Raw genomic sequence first — 11,074 nt, forward strand, 5'->3', positions numbered from 1 at the left:
AAATACAACCATTTGATGACGGTTTTCCAAAAATTGTCTTAGAAACTATCATTCCATGATTGTTTCACACAAACCGTTTTAGAAGACTATTATTTTAAGATGGTTTTGTAAAAATTGTCTTAGAAGATTTTCTTTTACTAAAACATTGCCTACTTCACAGCCCTAAATTCTCTCTCCCTCTCACTCTCGCCTCTAAAAATCCTCGATGTAATCATGGACATCCCTTATTTAAGTGGAGTCCACCGCTCTGACTCGGAGCTCTGACTTGTCAATGATTACATCCTTCTGTTACAGGCAAACAACCTCATTTGGTCCCTTTCGCTCTAGAAGGCGTGGATCGTGACCACGTGTATTGCAATCTAATGGCTGTGGATAACAAACACGACAACGAGATTGAAGAGGGTGTGGATCCTTCTTGCTGCCAACGTATCAATGTAGTTCTACATATAAGAAGGGGTCGCCAGTGTCTAGAGACCAAGAGGCACTAATATAATTGCTAAATATTCTCATTCATTAGTATGTACTGGACCTCTTAGAGTACGTACAGGTTAAAGATTCTAAGAATTAAGTGCTATGTGTAGCAAAATTTGAGAAAATTGAGTGTTCCATTTTTTGTTCTCCATGGCACTGCTGATTCCATTGCTTCTCAAAAATTATATGTGGAAGCCTCCTCATCTGACAAAACTAGCAGACTATACGATGGGTTCTTACATGACCTGCTCTTTGAACCCGAACGAGATGCTATCACACAGGACATGATTCAATGACTGAACAGTAGAGTATGTGTATAATAAATAGTGGTGTCAGTGAAAATATATCATCAAAATTGAAGAAGCACCTTGTCTTGGGTGGATAAATTTTGCCTCTTTGTAAAGGAAAGAAATTTGAAGCTGAAGCTACATAAATCAAGGCATTCTTTTATCTTGAAATCTTAAGACCATATATCAGCTTCTTTTATGGTTAGGATTTTTTCTTTGATCCAGTAGTTATCCATGGAGCGCATTTACCTTCAATGTATTGCTTGGATTCTTGCATCAGCCACTCTCATAGACTCTTGTAGGTTCTGCACTTCTGTTCAAGTAAGCGTTTTTTTTTTTAATCTATTCCTGTGATCTAATATTGCATTTCTATAAGAGTAGGACTAATACAATGAATGATGAGTTGTGTGGGGCTTTTTGGTCCTTTCGAGTTCGTTCCTTCAAATAATTGTGAGCATGCCACATTTATTTTCAGACTAGTTTTAGTTTTCTTCAGGGTGTGGGATATTGAAATGAGTGGTGGAGGTTGTTGCAGTGTTTTTACTTAGATTAGAGGTACTTAGGGGGGGACACCAATTAATGCTTCCAAATTGGGACTAAGACGGTGTCTGGGTTTTATATGCTAATTATGTCAAAACAGTGTCCCTAATGGCCAGAGAAAAATCCCCAAATTAGAGACATGATGATGGAAAAGAAATTAGGATGAAAGTAATAGATGGAAGCTGTGCTGAGCAAAAAGTATAGAAGAATTTTCATGTCATTATCAATTTAGCAAACTAATCAGAATATATATAACTTCCTAAACTTGCATGATTTGATTTATAACTTATAAGTTGTCAGGATATAAATTGACATAGTACAAGAAGAGTTACGTTCAGAATTTAATTCCAGCATGAAAAATCATGTAGACATATGTGTGTGTGATTGGAAATATGCCACAGTGTAATACACATTTGTTGTAGTGTACACTACTACAAAAGTTACCTTCAACGACATTAATTTAAAGATAGTTGAATGAAGACCGTTGTTTTTATAACCATAGCGATATTTTTGTAATTAATTGAAATTGTTCGAGGACGTTTTTCATAAAATTGTCTTTGAAGTCCCTTTCCATTTACATTTTTTATTTCCTTTTTCCTCGTGCTTTCTCACTCTCTCGTGCGTAGCTCTCTCCTCTCAAATTTCCCTTTCGCTCGTGCTTCCTCTCTTGCTGATGTGTAGAAGGTGGAAAAGTTCGTGATGTTGAAGGTTGACGATCTGATGAACTAGGCTCGTCGTAGCTCCATTTGGCCCATGACCTTCGGCCTCGCATGCTGCACCACCAAAATGACACACACCAACGCTGCCTGCTATGATCTTGATCGCTTCGACATCATTTTTAGGCCCAGCCCTCACCAGTCTGATCGTCATCAATGCTCTCACCAACAAGATGGTTTCCACTCTTCGCAAGTATTCCCTCTATCCCTTTTCTAGGGTTTTACTTCCCTATTTTTATTCCTTTTCACCGTAGATTCAAAATCACATGACTCACTTGATGCACCGGCATTTAAAAAAATGGATAATGTAGCTAGCATATTTATAAACACATGATAAACAATTTGTCAATTCGGTGTCAAAATCTGAAACTTGTTCTTTTTTGGGAAATCAACGTTTCTATGAATTGATGCTGTTTGGGGTTATCTCCTACACACTGAACTCAAGCCTGACTTTGTTCTCCCTCCTACTCTCTTCTTCGCTACTGCTTACACATTCCTTTTCAAGTCTCTACCAAACACACCTTCGTTTTTTGTTTATTTTATTTTATTTTATTTTATTTATAATTGCATGTCATTGGTGAAAGAAGAAATGTGAAACACTTCCATTTGCTTTCAAGATTTGGTTTAGGTAAAACATTTTCAACAATTTTTAGTTCTTGCTCCTCGTCTTTATGACAATAGAATTATGGCTGAAGGAGAATGACATGACAACTTGATTAGTGTGATCCATGCTTCGACGTGTTTGTTTGTGTTACTCTAGGCAACTGATTCTTGTGTGTTTAGTGCATTATTTAGTGATGAAACTAACAGGTTAGAACCTCTGGGTTTTCTTAGCCCGGATTCAAACTATAATGGCTTGTAGGAGTATCAGAGGGAAAAGTGAGATAAGTGAAGGAGGTGAAAATGATTCCGTGGCTAGTGTGGGAGATGTGATATTTGTCAAGCTTCACGGTAGCTCATGATGGGCAGCACAGGTAAGTCAATTTTCATGCTTGCTAGTTTCTATGACCTCATGAAAGGCAAAAATGCCTTGTTTAATGTTAACTAACTGATGTTTAAATTATCTTTTTTTTTTTAAAAAAAAATGATTGACTTTGTTGTAGGTTGTTGATGATAATAGTGTTAATAAGAGCGTTAAATCAAGCAAACGGACCAAACAATTGCAAGGAGACATCCTTGTTAGGCATTATGGAAGCTATACATAGTAAGTAGTACTTTTTCATATTTATGTTCTATATAATATAGTGCATGTTTGTATAATCGTTTTGCACATACTTTTGGTGAAGAATATTCTTTTTGTAACTGGAATGTACTTTTGAAAGGGGTGCAATGGTTATCCATACGCGTGCACTTGCACATTTAATTCCTTGTAACGGGCCTTGTTTCCTTCTGCAGCTAATATGCAGATCCTATTAAATGTTGCGATGAGTTTAAGACAGTAAGTTAATATTTTGTATATGCACTAAATTTTTTTCTCTTTGTAAATATCATTGCTTTCACATGATTTTCTCTGCACTTATCTGTCTAAGCTTTCAGATACTCGAGCGTAATGATGGTTCTCTTATGAGCTTTCAAGTACTTCGCTTATATGTCTTGAACAGGTACCCATACCTTCTTTGTTTGGATTGCTAATGATGAAGTTATGAGCATGATCTTCTGATTTTTTTACATAGGAAGCAAGTTGTCTTAAACACTTTGAATTGTCATTTTCTTTATGGGTGAAAGGATCTTCCTAGCAAAAATCCCGTAGTTCAAAGGGATCATCATCAAAGCTTAAAGGTTAGCCCATTTTCTTATGACTCTAATGGTTTTGTTCAACCACAATACAAATAGCATAGCTATTTTGAATTTTCTCTTTCCAGAGAATAAAAAAAAAAAGAGAAAGAGAAGAGTATAAACACACCAAGGGTTTGGACTGTTTGGTGGTATCCCTTTTCCATTTGTTGTTGTTAGTTATAGTTGATTTTGTATAATTATCAAATGAAATATTCTTTTAATATTTTCTGTTATTTTAGATAAGTTAGATATCTCTGACTATTTTTATATTAATCCCTAAGATTAAGAGATAATTATTTCTTGCTTTATCTCTTGTATCATGTGTATATATATTCAGCCCTAGTTGAGGGTTCTCTTCTTCAGGAAATCAATGAAGCATTCAATTTTGAATTCAAGTTGGCATTAGAGCTCCTCTGATTCATTTTTGGTCTTTGTTAGCCATTATCCAGGCTGCCCATCCTTGTTTTCTTTTTTCTTTTTGGCCAAATCTGTTCAGTGGGTTTCCCTTTCTGTGTAGGACCCCTTACTATTTGATTGCTGGCCTAATTGTTTCTTCTGCTTTGCTTGTTTGGGTGTTGGGTTTTGGTTGTTCCTACCTTATCTCTGTTAGAGCCTACTATTGCAGTTTGGTTTTGTTTTTTGAGTGACTTGTTTCAATGGCTAAAACCTTGGTTGATTCCCCTATGGTGAATGGCAAAAATTACTTGGATTGATAGACTACTATTGATGTCTAGTTTCTCAGTCAAGGTCTTTTTGAGAATCTCACTAAGATGGTAGAGGATATCATTGTTATTGAGAGACAGATGAATGGAAATGGGTGGATTATCAACTTGTTATGATGCTTGGAAGAAAGCTCAATATATTTATGTCAATGATAAACAGGGGTTGCATAGTTTGTTCATAGATTAGCTACACTCTAGATGACAAACCATGATATGTCCTTAAAGAACAAGGCACAATCAACAATTGACGAGATCAAGTTAATATTAATCTACGATGATTGTGAAATTGCTAAGGCTAAATAATATATTTTTTGGTTTTTATTCTCCATGATCTCTGCGAGGACTTTGAATCTATTAGAATTCAAACCTTGACAAGTCCTAATATCCCCAGTTGTGAAGGGGTTAATTGATCATCTTATTCCAAATTTGAATCCTTTCACCTAGACTTGTATCGATTCTCTGATTGTAGTTGTGTCCTTAGCTTTTCTCTCCTACTCAAGTAATCATGGAGGAGATGTGTGACTGTGGAAGAGGTGATAGAGGTAACTTTCATTAGTCTTGTAAGCAAGATGGGCATGCTCAAGACAACTGCTACTCTTTGCATGGGTTTCCATATAAAATTGTTAAGATTTCTCAATCTCTAAATTTGGCTATTGAGCAAAAGATTAAGTCTGAGGGAAATCACCTTAGTTTGTTCTCAACCCATGAATACAAGGGGTACCTTCAGCTTAGGAAGCCTAATAAGTCGTTTCTTAAGCCATTATAGCCTATAGAGGAAATTCCATAGTTTGTCTCTCCCAATCTACACCCTGTTGGATCTTGGATTTGGTGCTTTTGATCACATAGGCTATAGCTTTTTCCAATCCTCACCTCTTCCCTCATTATCCATAAACTTAATCCCTATTAGTCAACTTACATGTTCACCAAACTTCACTGTAACCTTTACTTTTGATTATCTGTCCTAACACCATTAAAACTTGTTATCAGCTTTTGCTGGTCCAGGACGGGAAACTCTATGGTCGGGATCCTATGTTTTCTATGATCACTAGAGCTACCAGATTACCTGAAGTCACAGAGAATCACGACATTCAGAAAAATGAATTTATGATGCAACTAGGAAAAGTAATGCAATTATAGCCATTGGTATGGCATACTATTAATGATCTACATATCATAAATTCTCTCACTGTTTTGTATGTGATCTTGAACTTGTATAGACATGCATGCTTTTGATCATGATCATCTTTTTACCAGAAGTTATGAAGGCTCAATTATTGTCTTTTTGTTTAATTTTTATAATCAACTTAGATTTTCTAACTCAATGACGATATTATTCCTATATGATTAATCTCATGATTTGTTTAATTAGACACTATATAATATGTAAAAATATCATGCATGCAGTTGGTGATAAATTTACTCAAAATTCTCTGTACAAATGGTGTATGGCAAACGCGTAAGCAAGGGAACATATTACAAGACTCGCGTGTGACCTATGTACATGTGTGTCCCTTACTTGTTTTTCTAAAGTATACTACTAACTATCCCTCCCCCCTTTTCTTTTCTCAGTCATAAAAAATCTGCTTAAATAGGTTTATTATGCCTTGAAATTTTAAGAGTTGCATTTTCTTCTTTCTAGTGATTCATATAGTCTTAATACAAGACATCAAAATGAATGGTGTTGAAGAAGGAAAATACAACTAGTTCAACTCAATTTTGTTACATCTTTAGTATAAGTGCCTTATTTTCTCAATTCTTCTTTAGTATCGTTAATGTCTACATTCTAAGACGATTTTTGATTCTAAGATAATTTTTGAGAAAATCGTCTTAGAATTTTTAATTTTTTATTTAAAAAATATTTTTTCAGATGATACTGAAAATCGTCTTAGAATGTCACTAAGACAGTTATTTATCTAAAAATCATTTTAGAATTATAGTTTTTCTAAGACGTTTTTATGGGAACCGTTGTGGAAAGTATTGACTTTCCATAACGTTGTGTTAGGAATTTTATAATTCCTAATTAATTAATTAGTGTGGGCTTACATATTATATTTATCATTTATATTAGTTATTTGCATTTATAGGCTCAATAAAAGTGATCTAATTTGGTGAGCCTATTGGATTATCATAAAAAATTAATATGAGCTTGATAAGCGAAAACCAGTTTGGCCCGCTAGGGAATAATGAAAACTCTAACAGGTTAAAATCTAAAGCAAGGTTGTGGTCTTCAATACACCAAATTAGAAATTGTATTCTCTTCTTCCCATCTGACGAGAAAACTAAGGTTCCAAAAGAAAAACGGTGATTTGATTTAGGAAGAACACAAAACCAACAGTTCCTCAGACTCATCAATTCGGCTGCTCATCATGGATCCAAGTATTTTTTCACAACCCCTCTTGATAATTTAACGCAATGTGTTTCTGGTGATTATTGATATTTTATTAAGATCCCTAAAATGTCAAACAAGTGGTATCAGAGCTACCATTATTGTTAGATTATTGAGAATTAAAGTTATTTGGTTTGTGTTATACCTGTATTATTTTGTTACATGAACCCTAATTTTATTTTGAGATTTTATCTTTGCAATTATAATTATGATTGTAAGTTTGAAATTTTTTTCTTTTCAATCATGATATAGTAACCATCATATGCACGTTCATGTTTTGCGTTTGGATTCCATGAGAAAAACCTTTTTTTTTCTCGCTCGAGAATAGTCATTCATTTTTTATTTCTCGTTCACGTGTTTGTTTTTTTTTTGTTGTTGGTTTTGTTTCCTCATGCATGCCATGAATCCATGACATGATAAACCTGTGATACATAATCTTTTGCTTTATTATATCATCATAAGAAAACCCCTGTTGCGTATCGTTAAATGCATTTTGGCTTTTGTATTTTATTTTTGTTTTCCTTATTTTTATTTGTGAATTATGTGTATTAATTGGTGATTCCCATTATGTTTTGGTGTAAATTCAGAAATTACAAACCCTCAAAGTTATTCCTTTTTTATGTTTGGTAATTTTGATTGAGTTGATTGAAACAATATATTGTCAAAGCAATCTCTATTGCGTAAATTAATTTAATTAAAATTGCATAGATATTATAGTATAAAATTATTTATGTTAATTGTGCTCAGCCCAAAGGAAGACACAATTTGGCCAAATAATTTTGTACCTGTGATGATAAATGTGTGACAATTCTAAGATATTTTCAAGTGAATTATAGTCGTTCTAAAGAAAGACTATGATTTGATAGAATCTATTGTCAATATTTGATCATTGCGTTAAGAGTATCAATTACAAATTAATTTCTCTGTCTAAATACTATGAATTAATGTTGTGTTGAGTATCTTGTGATGGGTTTGTTATGTGAACTATTTTGCACATGTCTTGTTATATATATATATATATATAAGGGTGCTGCTAAAGGGTCTTCTTAGCAAAAAAAACCAAAGAAAGATGAGGGATTTACCTGTTACTTCTGCAAGAAGTCTGGACACATGAAGAAAGAGTGTGAGCTACATATTATATTTATCATTTATATTAGTTATTTACATTTATGAGTTCAATAAAAGTGATCTAATTTGGTGAGCCTATTGGACTATCATCAAAAATTAATATGGGCTTGATAAGCGCGAAAACCAGTTTGACCCGTTAGAGAATAATGAGAAAGGTTAAAACCTAAAGCAAGGTTGTGGTCCCCAATACACCAAACTAGAAATTTTATTCTCTTCTCCCCATCCGACGAGAAACTTAAGGTCCCAAAAGAAGAACAATGATTTGGTTGAGGAAGAACACAAAACTAACAGTTTCTCAGACTCATCAATTTTGCTGCTTATCATGGATCCAAATATTTTTCACAACCTCTCTTGATAATCTAACGTAATGTGTTTTTGGTGATTACTGATATTTTATTAAGACCCTTAAAATGTCAAACACGTTGACTTCAAAGACGTCTTTGATTGTGTCGTAAAACTGACGTAGAAAGCGTTTTTTGTAGTAGTGATACATGACATTAATACCTCTAGTTGAGTTGTGTTGTGTTAGAAATTGGTTCACTGCATATTCTTTAAAGAATTAGCACACAATTTAAACACAGAATTTAATTTCTAGAAATGGCTTATAATGTAGAAGTAGAGAATACCCTTTTTATGCATGTTATCTTGGAGTTTAATTTAGATATCTTTAATTTTCTAAGTGAACTACCATTGATCTTAGCTGTGGATCCGACTGCAAGAGTGTAAGGTAATAAAGATGGAGCAATTTGGTAAAGTCTACCTTACATTAGTCTGAAGAAAAAATCGGTTACTGTGGTATACTGCCTTTGGAAATTTGTCACATGTTCTGAAATGTGAAAATGTGAAATAGTTTTCGGTAATTAATACGATATATATCTTTGCATTATTGACTTCCCTTTGCTACCTTGAGCCAGTGCAAATATCCAGTATTGTTTTATCAGCAAAAAGGATTCTATTTATTAGAAAATCTGCAATCATCACCAATGAATGGTAATGATTTTCAAATTTGGTAAGATGTTAACAACACTATTTGTTTCCCAAAGGACCCCGAAAGTTAAGTGTTTCTTCAGATGTGACTGAAGTAAGAAAAATGTGCTACATGGAATGAATGATTTGGTGGAACTTGTTTGTCAATTACTCAAGTTAAGTGTTTCCCCAAGCTTGTGTGTGTGCCATTTGCTGAAAGCATTATGCCCTTCTCAGGATGAGCTGATTATTTTGCTAGTTTATTGCATTGTCATTGTGAACTTGTTTCTTTATCCACCATACTTAGTTACTATAAACATGTTCCTGAAATACTTGTTCTTTTGAATTTCTTGCTTGCAAAATGAATTCTTGTGATGTCATTAGATGTGATTTTTCACTTTGAGTCATATTAGCTAGGCCCATAAAGTTTGTTCGTGGTCATTATATTTGATACCATCCTTGGTGTTACATTTCTTTGAGTCATATTAAGAGTTTCAGAAGTTGAATACAGTAAAGATGAAAATTGTTTGCCTCTATTTCTTGGGCTTGTTTGGAGGCTCAGGCTCAACATTAGGTTCATTTTCTCCTCCCAACCATAGTAATCACCAGAATGTTGAGGGAATCTTAGAGCTTTATTGCTGCTTTGCTTTGATTATTTAACATTTTTATTTTTACTGAACAGAATATAGCTATGATGATGTGCTCACTTGAATTTAGTTAGAGTTTTAAAGAAATATATCTTTAAAAAATTTCAAAGTCTTGTGGTGAAAATAATCTGCAGAGTCTATTTTCTGAGCACCCAATTATGATTGTGATTAGTTCAACAATTTTAATGAGAGTTGTACAATTTATTTGGGGGAAAAAACCAATGAAACATAGTTTCGTAACTCCTAGTACATTTCATTCAGCAACAACAGTATAGTTAAAGACTACACCATAGTCTAATGAAATCATAGTCAAAATATCAAGTTAGGATTTCGTAATTTGATTGAAATCAAAGAAAAACTTATCTATTATGTATTTGAAACAATTTCCAGGTCTATAATATACAGAGTCTTCAACTCCTACTAGTACCATTTCGTTCGGCAACTATATAGTCAAATGAAATCAGAGTGAAAAGTAAAAACACAAGTCAGGTGAGTGTTAATACAAAGTGATATATTAGTTCTCGAGTAGGCACGCGCCTACTGTAAACGCTTGGCTAGGACATTAGTAATATGATATGGGACTCAACATAAATTAATGAGTACACTTATTTGTTTACTTGTAGAAGTTACCCTCTTTAGTACAAGACAATGATTAATTAGTTGATACGTTGATTTTTCTTTTTTGAGACAAAATTGATACGTTGATAATGATAATAAAAAAAACCACGTTATTAAAACGTGAGTTGTTATGGTATTTTATAATAGCGTTATTAGTAATATACTAATAATGAGATCTTAGTTAAGAGTTCTTCTTTTTTCAATATTTTTCATTATTTGAAATTTAAAAAAAATCCTAAGGTAATAATTAATTATTTTTAAGAAACTAATATTAAGTATAATAATAAGATGAATTGTAAAAATAATATTTTGAATATTAATATCATAATTAATTTATCATATATTAAATGTTAATATGTGTTGGATTCAAGTCCTTTTAACATGAGTGATCATGTTTAATGATCATGTATAATTTCAAGATTAGTTCATAGAAAATAAATGTATTGTTGGGAAAAGTTGGTTACTCAAGAGAATCTTTTAATTAAACAATACTAAATTTGCCAATTTGACTAATAAAAAATGGCGAATTGCTTTAGTGTTTGGTCTAAATAAACTATTGTCTTGATTCTATTCAGCTTAGCAAATTTAAATTTTGAATCTTGGCCATTCAAACTCTGACATAATATCTAAATTAAAATAATTGGTTTCTATGTTATTGTCTTGATTCTTGTAGTCTTTTGTTTTAATGAGGTCTGACCTACATAATTTTCAGAGGCCTTTTTAAATTGTAATACTTATGATATAGTTTTAGTTGAGTGAGTTGAACCTTGATACGTTTTCTGTAGGTCATCAGCGGTCATTTGGGATGGGTTGCAGT

At 33.1% G+C, this 11,074-nt stretch overlaps 1 long non-coding RNA gene across 1 annotated transcript; it reads left to right on the plus strand.

The window, feature by feature from the left end:
• Positions 1-3,148: 3,148 nt before the first annotated feature.
• Positions 3,149-3,576, plus strand: LOC114416864. The gene is made up of 3 exons (XR_003667609.1): positions 3,149-3,218; positions 3,410-3,452; positions 3,551-3,576. It is a non-coding gene; the product is annotated as an uncharacterized LOC114416864 (long non-coding RNA).
• The last annotated feature ends 7,498 nt before the right edge of the window (positions 3,577-11,074 follow it).

Source organism: Glycine soja, chromosome 6, assembly GCF_004193775.1.
Source record: "Glycine soja cultivar W05 chromosome 6, ASM419377v2, whole genome shotgun sequence".
NCBI classification, from domain to species: domain Eukaryota; kingdom Viridiplantae; phylum Streptophyta; class Magnoliopsida; order Fabales; family Fabaceae; genus Glycine; species Glycine soja.